We start from the raw sequence: 16,558 nt of genomic DNA on the forward strand, positions 1-16,558 counted from the left end.
GGACTACAGGCGTGAACCACCGCGCCCAGCCTTGTGTGTCTGTTTTAAAGTGCCTATGAGATAGGCATGTTTTATAGCATGGTTTTCTTAGCAAAAACCCGAAAAGGTCATGCTTACAACAAGGCAAGGATAATTGAATGGGGTTGAAATAAAGACATTCAATTAGAACTTGAGGAAAGTGGGCTTGTACAGCTTGATAGAGAGAGGCTGCAGGGTGATGCTCATTGAGCCCAGGACAGGAAAGTGGTGATTCATGTAATTCGTTTCCTGTGACTGTGGTTGACTTATGAGAAGTTTTTGTTTGTTTTGAAGCAGTAGGTGACATACGCTTTTGAGATAGCTGGTTATACAAAGCTGTGAACATCCAACATTGGGGTATAGCCTGTAAGTGTTCAATAAATAATAATCTTACATTAGAGGACTGAAGATGAAGGATGCAGTAGAGAGCTGTTGCAGAGTAGCAGGGACCTGGTACTTGTGGAGGGATGAAAGATGATCCCAGGGACGTGAATGTGGTAAACTAGAAGCTTTGGTATTATTTATCTGACTGGGAAACTTATAAAAGATATATGAGTTTGGGGGGAGAAATAATGAGTTTGGCTTTAATAAAGAATAAAAATGGCAGCAGAATATAAAACCTAATATTAACAAATACTACCTATTGAGCATCTACCACATACTAGACACTCTGCTAGATGTCTCAATCACTACAACAAGATAACTCTAGTCTTAGCCTCATTTTACAGATGAGGAGACTGAGTCTCAGAGGGTCTATGTAATAGGGCCAAAATCATGTGGCTGATAAATTGTGGAACTAGGCTTTGATCTGACTCCAGAAATAGCTAACTTGAGCATGAGATAGGAGCTGTCTCGTCTCGTCTCGTCTCTCTCTCTCTCTCTCTCTCTCTCTCTCTCTCTCTCTCTGTTGCCCAGGTTGGAGTGCAGTGGCACCATCTCTGCTCACTGCAACCTCTGCTTCCCGGGTTCAAACAATTCTTGTGCCTCAGCTTCCCAAGTAGCTGGGATTACAGGCATGAGCCACTATCATGCCTGGCTAATTTTTGTATTTTTAATAGAGATGGGGTTTCACCATGTTGGCCATGCTGATCTTGAACTCCTGACCTCAAGTGATCCACCTCCCTCAGCCTCTCAAAGTGCTGGGATGACAGGCGTGAGCCATTGTGCCCAGAGTACTTTTTTTTTTTTAATTGCTAAACAATTTTAAGAAGATACTTAAGGGAAAAGATCTGTCTCCTCTTAGAGAGGCACTCATAGAGAACCATTGTGTGTGGTTTCTGCTCTTGTCCTGGGTTTTGTTGCTGACCCAATTAATTGTAGAACAGTGTCTGTAACACTGAAATAGTCTCACCCAAATTCTAATTCTTTGTATTTTAATATTTTGTATTTGAGATTTTGCTAGACTGTTGATACCAGAAAAACTACAAATGCTGCTGTTGTCTTTTTTTTTCTAGTAAGATAGGGTCTCACTATGTTGACCAGGCTGGTCTTGAACTCCTAGCCTCAAGCAGTCCTCCCATCTTGGCCTCCCAAAGTGCTGGGATTACAGGCGTGAGCCACTTCTGTTGTCTTTTTATCTATTAAAGAAATTGTGTCATTTTCCATGCTGATCTGACTTTTGTGTGTGTGTATGTGTGACGGAGTTTTGCTCTTGTCACCCAGGCTAGAGTCCAATGGCACAATCTTGGCTCACTGCAACCTCCACCTCCTGGGTTCAAGTGATCTCCTGCCTCAGCCTCCCGAGTAGCTGGGATTACAGGCATGCGCCACCACACTGACTGATTTTTTGTATTTTTAGTAGAGACAGGGTCTCACCATGTTGGTCAGGCTGGTCTTGACCCCCTGACCTCATGTGATCCACAATGACTGGGCCTTCCAAAGTGCTAGGATTACAGGCATGAGCGCCTGGCCTGACCTGACCTTTTTAGGGAACTAGAAGAGTTTTGGGCCTTTGCAAGCCTCCTGTTTGCCTTTATCCTCATCATCCAAATCTACATTTAGTTTATTGTTTGTGAGTTTTTTAGTAAACAGAGTAAGGGATTGGTCATGTTAGAATTAGTATTACCTCTTTCTACTCTGAAAACTTTCCCTCATTCCTCCTTTTTACAGTGATTCAGTTCCTAAATCATCATTTCCCCTCTCCCTTCTAGAGGATGAATTGGCTGGAATGCTTTTCCAGTTTACCACTTTCAAATCCTTGGGATTATCTTTCATCCCTCTTCGGGGACTGAGTCCCTGCTACTCTGCAACAGCTCTCTACTACATCTTTCATCTTCAGTTCTATAATTTAACGTTCTTATTTATTGAATACTTATGGTTAACTTTAAAGTCCTTTTATGGTAATCATAAAAATATAATTAATTCAAAGAAGAGAACATCTCTTCTGCACTATGAGGTGAATAATTTCATTAGTCTCTGATAAATGTGCTTAAGTGATTTATACTAGCTCCTTAATGCCACTTTTTTCCAAAACTTCAGAAACAAAAATAAGTGTGAATCTTTTTTCCCCCTACAGGCCTGCAATATATATGCACTGATTAACAAATACCTATATAGGCCAGGCGCGGTGGCTCAAGCCTGTAATCCCAGCACTTTGGGAGGCCGAGACGGGCGGATCACAAGGTCAGGAGATTGAGACCGTCCTGGTAACACGGTGAAACCCCATCTCTACTAAAAAATACAAAAAACTAGCTGGGCGAGGTGGCGGGCGCCTGTAGTCCCAGCTACTCGGGAGACTGAGGCAGGAGAATGGCGTGAACCTGGGAGGCGGAGCTTGCAGTGAGCCGAGATCCGGCCACTGTACTCCAGCCTGGGCGACAGAGCGAGACTCCGTCTCAAAAAAAACAAAAAACAAAAAACAAATACCTATATAGTGGAAACTCTTGAGTAATTTAAGCATAGCTCTTTATCAGTTGTTGAAACTACTTCAAAGGAGTGCATGGATCCCAGCACTTTGGGAGGCCAAGACAGGCGGATCACCTGAGGTCAAGAGTTCGAGACCAGCCTGGCCAACATGGTGAAACCCCATCTCTACTAAAAATACAAAAAAAATTGCTGGGCATGGTGCTGGATGCCTATAATCCCAGCTACTCGGGAGGCTGAGGCAGAATCGCTTGAACCCAGGAGGCAGAGGTTGCAGTGAGCGGAGATTGGGCCACTGCACTGCAGCCTGGGTGACACAGCGAGACTCCGTCTCAGAAAATAACAAAGTAGTACATGGTGATCTATTTCTACATAAAAAGTAATCCAACACTGATTTACTGTGTAATTAGAAGCTGTAGTTCATATTTTGCAGTTTAAAGGTATCTTTCATATATTAAAGCATTTTAATTTTAAAAAAATCAACTTTTTTTTTTTTTTTTTTTAAAGATACTTCCTATACTTAAAACACTGTGTTCTAGGCATGGCATCATAAAGTAAAATTCAACCAGACATCTAAGAAAAATCTGTTGAATGCCTATCAAATATCAGGCACTTAGCTAGGCACTGACTGCAAAAAAAACAGTAAGATGTAATTCTTACTTTTAGGGAATTTAACATGGATAAATTAACAAATATAAAGTCATGTTTTCTTTTTTCTTTTTCGAGAAAGAGTCTTGCTCTGTCGCCAGGCTGGAGTGCAGTAGCACAATCTCAGTTCACTGCAACCTCCACCTCCCAGGTTCAAGTGATTTTCCTGCCTCAGCCTCCCGAGTAGCTAGGACTACGGGCACCCGCCACCACGTCTGGCTAATTTTTTTATTTTTAGTAGAGACGGGGTTTCACCATGTTGGCCAGGATGATCTCAATCTCTTGACCTCATGATCTACCCTCCTCAGCCTCCCAAAGTGCTGGGATTAGAGGTGAGAGCCACCGTGCCCCGTGCCCAGCCTTAAAGTCGTGTTTTCTGTTGTCAGGAAGTTTAACATATAGTTTGGGAGAGGTAAATTTGAGATAAGATAGTAGTTGACATGATAGTGGGAAACCTTCCTCCCCACTTTTTTTTTTTTTTCCCAATAAATTATCCATTGAAGCCTGCTTTAGGAAAAACTCATGTCAATAATAAAGTAGGGCATGGGTGGTGGGGAAGCATTTCCCAGAACCCCACATGAGAACTACCATAAAGCTAGGAATAGAGTTAAGGAGTAACATTATTAGCTGATAATGGACTGAATGAGAATGGTATAGTGAATGGTATAGAATGGTATCTGTTTTACCTCTGTGTGTCAGAGGGCCCAGAATCCTTGGTGTGGTAATGATGGATTGTAGAACCTTCCGCAAATGGCACAGCTGAAACTTGATCCAGGAGGCCCAAGTCATTGCCGTTAAGACTCTACCATATTAGGATGGGCAGGAGAACCTCCCCTAGCTGTATAGGTCTGGAGCTGGCAAACTACTGCCTGTGGGCTCTATTTTATAAATAAAGTTTTGTTGGAATGCTGCCACAGTCATTTAAGTATTTTTTGTGCATGCTTTTGCAATACAGGGACGGTTGAGTAGTTGCGATAGAGACAGACCCACAAAGCCTGAAATATTTATTATCTGGCTTTGTATAGAAAGAGTTTACTGACTTCTAATATTGAACAAGCCTTAACTAGGAGAATATTGTGGGAACAGCGTAGTGGCCTTAGTGAACCACAGTCTCATTTTCTATTTGACTCTTTGCCCTTGGTGCTCTAAGAGCCTGAGGAATAAGGTTAATAAGGTGGGGGACGTCAGTGAAAATTACTTTTCCCTTGATCGGGACTTGAGTAAATCCTTTGAATGGCTGGGCAGGAAGTTTTGTATTGGTTACCTCTTTTTTTTTTTTTTTTTTTTTAAATATGGAACGCTTCACGAATTTGCATGTCATCCTTGCGCAGGGGCCATGCTAATCTTCTCTGTATCGTTCCAATTTTAGTATATGTGCTGCCGAAGCGAGCACTTGGTTACCTCTTTCACATGTCAACTGTCACAGCAGAGATGTGGAATTTGCTGGGTACTGGGCATACAGAGACACATACAGTCTATTTACTTTCTGTCACATCACTGGCCTGCATAGCGCCCTTTCCACCCAAAGATGAATACGAAGAAAACAGTCCTCATTGAGACTGTGAAAAAATTCTTCAGCTCAAGAGAAGGACATTCTCATAAATATAAAGAGATTTATGAGTGTAAAATTCTTTGGAGAAAAATATGTGAGATTCAAGGGAATGTAAATAAGAAATTAAGATGAAACAGTTAACTTTCGTTTCAAGTGCCTCTTGTCTTTCAGGCATTGTGCTAGCTGCTTTATTTTCGTGTCTCTTTCAATCCTCATAATAACCATCAAAGTTAGAAGGAATTATCCTCGTCTTATGTGGGGGAAACTGTTGCTCAAATAGGTTAATTTCCTGAAGGCTATACAAGTTAGTAGATGGTTGAGCCAGGAATTCATCACATTTTAGGCTCCCCCTTTTTTAAAAAAATTGAGGTAAAAGTCACATAACATAAAATTAACCACTTTAAAGTATACAAGTATGTGACATTGAGTACATTCATAACGTTGTGCAACCACCACCTCTTACAAGTTCCAAAACATTTTCATCACCCCAAAAGAAAACCCTGTACTCATTACCCACCATTTTCCCTTGGCCCTGGCAACCACCAATCTGCTTTCTGTATTTACCTATTCTGGATATTTCATATAAATGGAATCATACAAATCATACAACATGTGGCCGTTTGTGTTTGGCTTCCTTGACCTATGTTTTCAAAGTTCATCCACGTTGTAGCGTGTAACAGTACTTCATTCCATTTTATGCCTGCATGATACTGTTTCGTGTTGTATGAATATACCTCATCTTGTTTATCTTTTCATTGGTGATGGACATTTGAGTTGTTTCTACCTTTTGTCTGTGAGCATTCATGTACAAGTGTTGTTTGAGTTTCTATTTTCAGTTCTCTGGGGTGTATACCCCAAAGTAGAGTGGAAATGCCATGTTTAATTTTTTGAAAAATTGCTTAAACTGCTTTCAACAGCAGCTGCCCTACTTTACATTCCCACCAGCAATGTATGAGAGTTCCAATTTCTCTACATCCTCACTAACTCTTGTTTCTTCCTCCTCCTCCTCCTTCTTCTTATTGAGACACAGTCTCACTCTGTCGCCCAGGCTGGAGTGCAGTGGCTCCTTGCAACCTCCGCCTCCCGGGTTCAAGTGATTCTTGTGCCTCAGCCTCCCGAGTAGCTGGGATTACAGGTGTGCAAGCCACCATGCCTGACTAATTTTTGTATTTTTTAGTAGAGATGGGGTTTCGCCATGTTGGCCAGGCTGATCTCAAACTCCTGGCCTCAAGTGATCCACCTACCTTGGCCTTCAGTTGTCCCAGCACCTGGATTTGTTGAAGAGATCATTCTTTCCCCATTTACTGGTGCTAGCACCCTTGTTGAAAATCAGTTGGCCATAGACATGTGAGTTTGTTTGTGGACTCTTACTTTTATTCCATTGGGCTATATGCCTGTCTTTATGTCAGTACTTCACTGGTTTGATTACTATAGATTTGTAGTAAATTTTGAAATTCAGAAGTGTGAGTCTTCCAACTTTGTTCTTCTTTTTCAATACATTTTGGCTATCAAGGGCTCCTTGCAATTCTGTATGAATTTGAAATTCTTTTTTTCTTCATTTCTGGGAAAAAAAAGCTGTTGGAATTTTGATAGAGATTGCATTGACTCTGTAGATTGCTTTGAGTAGTACTGTCATCCTAACTATAAATTCTTCCAATCCATGGGACCTTTCCATTTATTTAAGTGTTTAACTTCTTTTAGCAATGTTTTGTAGTTTTCCATGTACTAGTCTTTTACCTCATTGGTTAGATTTATTCTTAGATGTTTTATTCATTCAGGTGCTTTTTTTGTTTTTGAGGCAGAGTCTTGCTCTGTTGCCCAGGCTGGAGTTTTTTTTGTTGTTGTTGTTGAGACAGAGTCTTGGTCTGTTGCCCAGGCTGGAGTGAAGTGGTGTGATCTTGGCTCACTGCAACCTCTGCCTCCTGGGCAAGGTTGAGGCAAGCAATTCTCATGCCTCAGCCTACTGAGTAGCTGGTATTACAGATGTACACCACCACACCCAGCTAATTTTTATATTTTTAGTAGAGACAGGGTTTTGCCATGTTGGCCAGGCTGGTCTCGAACTCCTGGCCTCATGTAATCCACCCACCTTGGCCTCCCAAAGTGCTAGGATTGCAAGCATGAGCCACCACGCCTCTCTGCTCTTTTAAATGAAATTGCTCTGTTAATTTCTTTTTTGGATTGTTTGTTGCCAGTATATAGAAATATTACCATTTTTTTTTTTTTGAAACAGAGGCTCTGTCACCCAGGCTGTAGTACAGTGATGTGATCTCGGCTCACTGCAACCTCTGCCTCCCAGGTTCAAGCCATTCTCCTGGCTCAGCCCCCCATGCAGCTGGGATTACAGGCAGGTGCCACCACACCCAGCTAATTTTTGTATTTTTAGTAGAGACAGAGTTTCACCATGTTGGCCAGGCTGGTTTCAAACTCCAGACTTCAAGTGATCTGCCTGCCTTGGCCTCCCAAAGTGCTGGGATTACAGGTGTGAGCCACGACACCCGGCCCCAGTTGTTTGTTTTTGTTTTTTTTTTTAAATTGTGGTAAAATATATGTAATACAAAATTTGCCTTTTTGTTGTTGTTGTTGTTGTGTTGAGACAGAGTCTCGCTCTGTCCCGCAGGCTGGAGTGCAGTCGCGTGATCTCAGCTCACTGCAAACTCTGCCTTCCAGGTTCACGCCATTCTCCTGCCTCAGCCTCCAGAATAGCTGGGACTACAGGCGCCTGCCACCACACCCAGCTAATTGTTTTTTTTGTGTGTGTGTGTATTTAGTAGAGATGGGGTTTCACTGTGTTAGCCAGGATGGTCTCGATCTCCTGACCTCGTGATCCACCCACCTCAGCCTCCCAAAGTGCTGGGATTACAGGTGTGAGCACCCGACCCCTTTTTAACTATTTCTAAGGCCACAGTTTGACATTAATTGTATTCACGGTGTTACATAACCATCACTACTATGTATTTGCACAATTTTTTCATTACCTCAAACAGGAACTCTCTGCCAGTTAAGCAATAACTCTCTAATTTCCCCATCCCCAGTAGTAGTAACTTCCAATCTACTTTCTGTCTCTATGATTTTTGCCTAGTCTAGATATTTTATATAATTGGAATATTACAGTATTTGTCCTTTTGTGTCCGATTTCTTTCACTTAGCATGTTTTCAAGGTTCATTCATATGGTGTGTATCAGAACTTCATTCCTTTATATGGCTGAACAATATTGGAACAACATATAACAATATTATATGGTTGAACCTTGAAAACATTATGTTCATTGTATATGTATACAATGAACAAAATGTGGTATATACATGTAATTAGACATCATCTATTGTCATTGAGTATTCATGCTGTTACCTGTGGGCTTTATAGATGTTCTTTATCAGGTTGAGGAACTTGCCCTCTATTTCTAATCTTCTCATCTGCCATGGATATGATATGTGGGGGGAAAATGTACACCACATTTTGTTTATCCATTCGTTTCTTCGTGGACACTTGAGTTATTTATACCTTTGGTTATTATGAATAATGCTGCTATGAACATTCACATACAAGTATCTGAGTCCTTGTTCTCAATTCTTTTGGATATATACCTAGGAGTAGCATTGCTGGGTCATATGGTAATTACATGTTTAATATTTTGGGGCCTACTGGTTTTTGTGTTTTGATCTTGTATTATGCAACTTTGCTGAATTTGTTTATTCTAATTTTTTTGTGTGTGGATTCTTTAGAATTTTCTCTATATAAGGTACCATCTGTGAATAGGGGTAGTTTTACTTATCCATTTACAGTTTGGACACCTTTTATTTCTTCTTCTTGTCAAATTGCTCTGGCTAGAACTTCCAGTGCTATGTTGAATAGAAGTGGTGAAAGTGGGCATCTTTGTCTTGTTCCTGATCTTGAGAGGAGGGGTTTTAGTCTATTACCATTGAGTATTCATGGTGTTAGCTGTGGGTTTTTAAAATGTCCTTTAACAGGTTGAGGAAGTTGTCCTCTATTTCTAGTCTTCTCATCTGCCATGGATATGATATGTGGGTAAAGGTAGATGGGCAGTTTAAAATGCACAGTGTTATCATAAAGCAGCTGTCTCTTTCACCAAGCCTTCCTCTAGTTGTTGTGAGTTTTTGAATAGTTGCAGAGTTGTGGAAAAGTTGATTCTGATACTTTTTGCCGGCTCATGAGTTGTTTTTGTGGAGGGACAGAGTCCTAGATTTCCCAGTTCTGCCATTTTCCGTGCTAACACTCTCCAGGCATGTGTTCTGCACATATTTTTTTCCAGTCTGTGGCATGTCTTTTCATTCTTATAATGGTATGTTTACCAAAGCAGAAGTTTTTAATTTTAATGAAGTGCTACTTAACAATTTTGTCTTTCATGGACAGTCCTTTTAGTGTTACATTTGAAACCTCATTGCCAAACTGAAGGTCACCTAGATTTTCTAGGTTATCTTCTGGAAGTTTTATACATTTGCATTTTACATTTAGGTGTATGATCCGTTTTGAGTTAGTTTTTGTGAAAGTTGTAAGGTCTGTGTCTAGATTCTTTCTTGTGCATTTGGACATCTAGCACCGTTTGTCAAAAAGATTGTTTTCTCCATTGGATTGCCCATGCTCCTTTGACGAAGATCTGCTGATTGTATTTGTGTTGAGTCTATTTTTTGTTTGTTGGTTTGTTTGTTTTAGGGATGGGGTCTTGCTTTGTCATCCAGGCTGCAATACAGTGATGCAATCATGGCTCACTACAGCTTCAAACTCCTGGGCTCAAGTAATCCTCCCATCTCAGTCTCCCAGTAGTTGGGACTACAGGCGTATGCCACCACGCCTGGCTAATTTTTATGTTTTTAGTAGAGATGGGGTTTCAGCATATTGATCATGCTGGTCTTGAATTCCTGACCCCAGGTGATCCACCCGCCTCAGCCTCCCAAAGTGCTGGGGCTACAGGCATGAGCCACTGTGCCCAGCCTAATTTTTAAGTTTTTTGTAGGGACAGGGTCTTATATGTTGACCAGGCTGGCTCTTGAGTCTGTTTTTGTGCTTTATTCTGTTCCATTGATGTCTGTGTCTATTTTGCACCAATACCATATTGTCTTGATTACTATAGTTTTATATTATCTTCAATGGGGGTAGTAGTATCAGTCCTCTCACTTTGTCATTCTTCAGTATTGGGTTGGCTGTTTTGGGCCTTTTGGTATAACCTTTGACTTTAGTTTGTCAGTATTCACAGAATAGCTTCTAGGGATTTGGATTGGGATTGCATTGAATCTACAGATCAAGTTGAGAAGAACTGACATCTTAACTATATTGAGTCTTCCCACCCCCCCTTTTTTTTTTTGAGATGGAGTCTCACTCTGTTGCCCAGGCTGGAGTGCAATGGTGCGATCTCGGCCCACTGCAACCTCCACCTCCCGGGTTCGAGTGATTCTCCTGTCTCAGCCTCCCGCATAGTTGGGATTGTAGGCTCCCACCACCACGCCTTGCTAATTTTTGTATTTTTGGTAGAGACAGGGTCTCGCCGTGTTGGTCAGGCTGGTCTCGAACTCCTGACCTCAGATGATTCACCCGCCTCAGCTTTCCAAAGTACTGGGATTATAGGCGTGAGCCACCACGTCTGGCCACCAATATTGAGTCTTATAATCCATGAACACGAAATCTCTCTCCATTTATTTAGATCATCTTTGATTTCTTTCCACAGCAATGAATAATTTTTCACATACAGATCCTGCAAATATTTTGTTAGGTTTATACCTTAGTACTATTTTTGGGGTGCTAATATAAATTGTATTGTGTTTTCAGTTTCAAATTCTAGTTGTTCTCTGCTGATATACAGGAAAGTAATTGACTTTTGTATGTTAACTTTGCATCCTGTGACCTTGCTATAGTTGTTTATTAGTTCCAGGTTTTTCTTTTTCTTTTTTTTGTTTTTGTGGGTTCTTTGGGATTTTCTACATAGACAGTCATGTCATCTGTGAACAAAACAGTTTTCTTTCTTTCTTCCCAATTTGTATATCTTTTCTTTCCTTTTCTTGTCTTACTGTATTTCTTATGACTTCCAGTACAGTGTTGAATATGACTTATGAGGTGGGGCATCCTTCTGATCTTAAGGGGAAGGCATGCAGTTTCTTGCTGTTAAGTACCGATAATGTTAGGTTTATGTAGATGTTCTTCATCAACTTGAGGTAGTTCCTCTCTATGCCTAGATTGCTGAGAGGTTTGTATTTTTTTTCTTAAATCAGTAACAGAGATGGAGTTTCAAAAAATGCTTTTCTGTATCCATTGATAAGACCATGTAATTTTTCTACTTAGCATGGTGGTGGTGATATGTTACATGGCTTGATTTTAGAATGCTGAAGCAGCCTTTCTTTTTTTTTTTTCTTTTTTTTTTTTTTTTTTTTTTTTGAGATGGAGTTTCGCTCTCATTGCCCAGACTGGAGTGCAATGGCGTGATCTCGGCTCACTGCAACCTCCACCTCCCCGGGTTCAGGCAATTCTCCTGCCTCAGCCTCCCGAGTAGGTGGGATTACAGGCACCCACCACCATGACTGGCTAATTCTGTATTATTAGTAGAGATGGAGTTTCTCCATGTTGGTCAGGCTGATCTCGAACTCCCGACCTCAGGTGATCCGCCTACCTCAGCCTCCCAAACTGCTGGGATTACAGGCATAAGCCACTGCACTGGGCCCTGAAGCAGCCTTTCATACCTGGTATATAGCTGTTTTCATATATTGGTGAATTTGATTCCCTTAATATTTGTTGTGGATTTTTGCATTTATATTCATGAGAGGTATTGGTCTGTAGTTTGCCTTTTGAAAAATTTATTTAGCTTATTTTGGTATTAGGATGATGCAGACCTCATAGAATGAGTTAGGAAGTATTCCTTCTGCTCCTGTTGTCTGGAAGAGATTGTAGATAATTGGTATAATTTCTTAAATGTTTGCTAGAATTCACCAGTGAAACCATGTAAGAATGGAGCTTTCTTTTTTGGAATGTTAATAATTATTGATCCATTTTCATAGATACAGGCCTATTCAGATTATTATTTTCTGTGTAAATTTTGAAATTTTGTATGTTTCGGCCGGGCGCGGTGGCTCAAGCCTGTAATCCCAGCACTTTGGGAGGCTGAGACGGGCGGATCACGAGGTCAGGAGATCGAGACCATCCTGGCTAATACAGTGAAACCCCGTCTCTACTAAAAAATACAAAAAACTAGCCGGGCGACGAGGCGGGCGCCTGTAGTCCCAGCTACTCGGGAGGCTGAGACAGGAGAATGGCGTGAACCCGGGAGGCGGAGCTTGCAGTGAGCTGAGAGCCGGCCACTGCACTCCAGCCTGGGCGGCAGAGCAAGACTCCATCTTAAAAAAAAAAAAAAAGAAAATTTGTATGTTTCAAGGAATTGGTCCATTTTATCAAAGTTGTCAAATTTTTAGGCATAGATTTATTTATAATAATCTGTTATTTTCCTTTTAATGTCCATGTGATTTGGTAGTGATGACTCTTCATTCAAATCTGATGTGAATAATTTGTGTTTTTTTCTTTTCTCTTGGTTAATTTGGCTAGAGGTTTATCAGCTTTATTGATTTCAGAGAAGCAGCTTTTGTTTTTATTGTTGATTGTTTTCAGTTCATTGATTTCTACTGTCATTTAAAACTTTTTTTCTTCTCCGTGTTTTAGGCTTAAGTTGCTCTTTCTTTTCTTTCCTAAGTTAAAGCTTAGATTATTGATTTTACGTCTGTTTTCTAATAACACACTTGATGCTATAAACTTTTCTCAAAGTGCTGCTTTCACAGTATTGCACAAGTTTTGACTTGTATTTTTATTTAGTCCAAAATATTTTAAAATTTCTCTTGAGACTTCTTTGACTCATGTGTTATTTGGTAGTTTGTTGTTTATTCTGTGACTATTTTGAGACTTTCCAGTTATGTTTTTGTTACTGATTTCTATTTTAATTCCATTGCGGTATGATAGCATACTTACTATGATAGCTACACATTTATTAAGGTGTGTGTTATGGCCCAGTTGTGGTCTATCTTGGTGATTGTTCCATGTAAGCTTGAGAAGAATGTGTATTCTGCTGTTACTAAAGTGTTATATAAATGTCAAGTAGATCCAGTTGCTCCATGGTATTGTTCAATTCATAGATATCCATACTCATTTTTTTGCCTGCTATATCTATCGGTTACTGAAAGTGGCTGTTGAAGTATCCAACTATAGTAGTGGATTTGTCTATTTCTATTTGCAGTTATATGAGTATTTTCCTCATGTATTTTGATGCTCTCTAGTTTGGTACATTCATATTAAGGATTGTTATGTCTTCTTGGAGAATTTTGCATTTTGTAATGCTCTTCTTTATCCCAGTGATTTTCCTTGTTCTGAAATCTGCTTTGTCTAAAATTTATATAACTACTTCAGCTTCCTCTTAATTAGTGTTAATGTGGTATAATTTTATCCATCCCTTTACTTTTATCCTATCCCTTCCTTCCCTCCCTCCCTCCCTCTCTCTGTCTCTCTCTTTCTTTCTCTTCCTTTGCTTTGCTTTCTATTTATTTATTAATTATTTTTAGATACAGAATCTTGCTCTGTTGCCCAGCCTGGAATGCAGTGGCACAATCATGGCTCACTGCAACCTCTGCCTCCTAGGCTCAAGCGATCATCCCACCTCAGCCTTCTGTGTAGCTGGGACTACAGGTGTGCACTGCCATGCCTGGCTAATTTTTTGTATCTTTTGTAGAGACAGGGTTTTGCCATGTTGCCCAGGCTGGTCTCGAACTCCTGGGCTCAAGTGATCCTCCCACCTCAGTCTCCCAAAGTACTGGGATTACAGGCATGAGCCACCACGCCTGACCCATTTCTTTATATTCGTTTTTTTAAATCTACTCTGATAATTTAACTGGTGTTTGGAGGCCATTCACAGTTAAAATGATTATTAATATAGTTAAATTAATATGAACCATGTTTATAACTGATTTTCTATTTGTTGTACTTACGTTTTTTTAATCCCCTCTTTTTCTGCCTTCTGGTTTTAACTGACCATTTTACAGGATTCCATTTTCTCTCCTGTTTTAGAGTGTCCATTATACTTGTTTTTACTTATTTATTTATTTTTTTCGGTCATTGCCCTAGAGTTTGCAGTGTACATTTACAACTTATCTAAGTACACTTTCAGATAACTCTATACTGCTTCTTGAGGACTGTAGGTAGCTTTTACTAGAGTATTTGAACTTCTTCTTCCAGTCCCTTATAACGTTACTGTTATTCATATTGCTTATCCATATGCTATACTCAGTCAATAATAGTTACTATTATTATTTTGAACAGTTATCAGTTAAGAATAGGAAAAATAGATTTTATCTTAACCTCATTTATTCCTTCTCCAATGCTCTTTTCTTTCTGTAGATCCCAGTTTCTTATCTATATAATTTTGCCTTCTCTCTGAAGAACTTTTTAAAGCATTTTTAAAGGGCGGGTCTACTGGTGACAAATTCATTCAGCATTTGTTTATCTGACAAACTCTCCTTCAGTTTCGAAGGATCATTTCACTGAGTAACTTTGAGGTAGAGTTTTTTTTTTTCTTTCAACATTTTATAAATATTTCACTCTACTTTCTTACTTGCATGGTTTCTGACAAGACGTCAGATGTAGTTCTTATCCTTGTTCCCTATAGGTAAGGTGTTTTTTTCCCTCTGGTTTCTTTCACAATTTTCTCCTTGTATTTAGTTTTGTGTAGTTTGAATATGATGTTCTTAGGTGTAGATCTTTTGGTATTTATTCTACTTGGTCTTCTCTGAATTTCCTGGATATGCAGTTTGGCACCCTTAATTTTGAAAGACTCTTTGCCATTATTCTTTCAAATATTTCTTCTCCCTTGTCTCACTTTTCTCTTTGTATTCCAATTATATATGTTACATCTTTTGTAATTTTCCCATAATTCTTGGATGTTCTATTCTGCTTTTTAAAATTCTTTTTTTCACCGGGCACGGTGGCTCATACCTGTAATCCCAGCACTTTGGGAGGCTGAGGCGGGCGGATCACAAGGTCAAGAGATTGAGACCATCCTGCCCAAGGTGGTGAAACCCCGTCTCTACTAAAAATACACACAAAAAAATTAGCTGGGTGTGGTGGCTCACGCTTGTAATCCCAGCTACTCAGGAGGCTGAGGCAGGAAGAATTGCTCAAACCTGGGAGGCAGTAGAGGTTTCAGTGAACCGAGATCATACCACTGCACTCCAGCCTAGGCGACAGAGTGAGACTGTGTCTCAAAAAAGAAAAGAAAAGAAAAATTCCTTTTTTCTCTTTCCATTTTAGTTTTGGAGGTTTTTACTGACATATCTTACAGCTTAGTGACTTTTTTTCCTCAGCTGTGTCCAGTTTACTGTCAAGTCCATTAAAAGCATTCTTCATTTTTGTTAGTGATTTTGACTTCTAGCATTTTATTTTAATTCTTCCTTAGAGTTGTGTATGCTTATATTACCCATCTGCTCTTGCATGCTGTCTACTTTTCCCATTAGAGCCCTTAACATATTAATCACAGTTATTTTAAATTCCCTATCTGATAATCCCCAAGTCTGTGCCATATCTGAGTCTGGTTCTGATGCTTACTTTGTCTCTTTAGACTATGCTTTTTCTTGCTTTTTGGCATGCCTTGTAATTTTTTTTTTAAGCTGAATATGATATATTAGGCAATAGGAACTGAATAAGTAGGCCTTTCGTGTAAGGTTTTATGTTAATCTGTCTAGAAGCTAGGTCATGTTTAATGATGTAGGTATAGATGCCAGAGGCTTCAGTTTCCTCTAGTACCTTTGTTATTTTATTTTTCCTAGCCTGTTGTCTGTGGGTTCTCCTAAGAACTCCTTTATAAATATTGAGTCTGTGTCTTGCAACTCTTTCAGTTGTAATTCCCTGTTAATGTACTGGAGCTCTGTTGACATGATGGGAAGAGTATGGCGAAGGGAAAGTGCTCTATAATCTCATTCTTTTGTAAGACCTGAGTCTTTGGCTACAACCTTCAGAAGTGTTTCCAGCCACCCCACTTCCCTCCTTTTCTTCTGTTAGATGAAACAAGAAGGCTAGAGGGACTGGACACTAAGGCTCTGGTAAATTTTCTCTTGGAGTGTTGACCTTTGTTATGAAAAACATTCTGACCTTATTTCAAAATAGTTACCTTTCCCTTAGGCATATTTCAAAGTGGTTACTTTCTTCCTCTCCCTACCTAAAAGAAGAGGAGATTTTTATTAGATCTTACCTCTGGGTGTATTTCAAAGTATTTTTCCTTGCATCTTACACAAAAGGGGAGGAGTTTTTACTTGGGTCTTCATAGTCAGAACCTGGTGAGATTTCCTGGAGGTAAAACTGCAAGAACTTAGAGGGCCTCCTAAGATTTAGTCCCCAGGAGTTCTCATTCACAAGCTAGTCTCAGCCTTTGTCAAAACTGTCATTTAAGTTTTCTTACTAGTGTATGATTCCAGTGCCTTCTGCTGCAGGTAAGCTGATCT

The 16,558-nt window shown here is 39.9% G+C and overlaps 1 protein-coding gene and 1 non-coding gene across 2 annotated transcripts in view; one reads left to right on the plus strand and one right to left on the minus strand.

Moving 5' to 3' along the window:
* Positions 1 to 16,558, plus strand: part of CDKL5 (cyclin dependent kinase like 5) — a 211,346-nt gene that overhangs the window by 89,556 nt on the left and 105,232 nt on the right. The window lies entirely within an intron of this gene.
* Positions 4,815 to 4,921, minus strand: LOC115898808. Its single transcript, XR_004058473.1, has one exon. It is a non-coding gene; the product is annotated as a U6 spliceosomal RNA (small nuclear RNA).

Source organism: Rhinopithecus roxellana, chromosome 7, assembly GCF_007565055.1.
Source record: "Rhinopithecus roxellana isolate Shanxi Qingling chromosome 7, ASM756505v1, whole genome shotgun sequence".
Taxonomy (NCBI): domain Eukaryota; kingdom Metazoa; phylum Chordata; class Mammalia; order Primates; family Cercopithecidae; genus Rhinopithecus; species Rhinopithecus roxellana.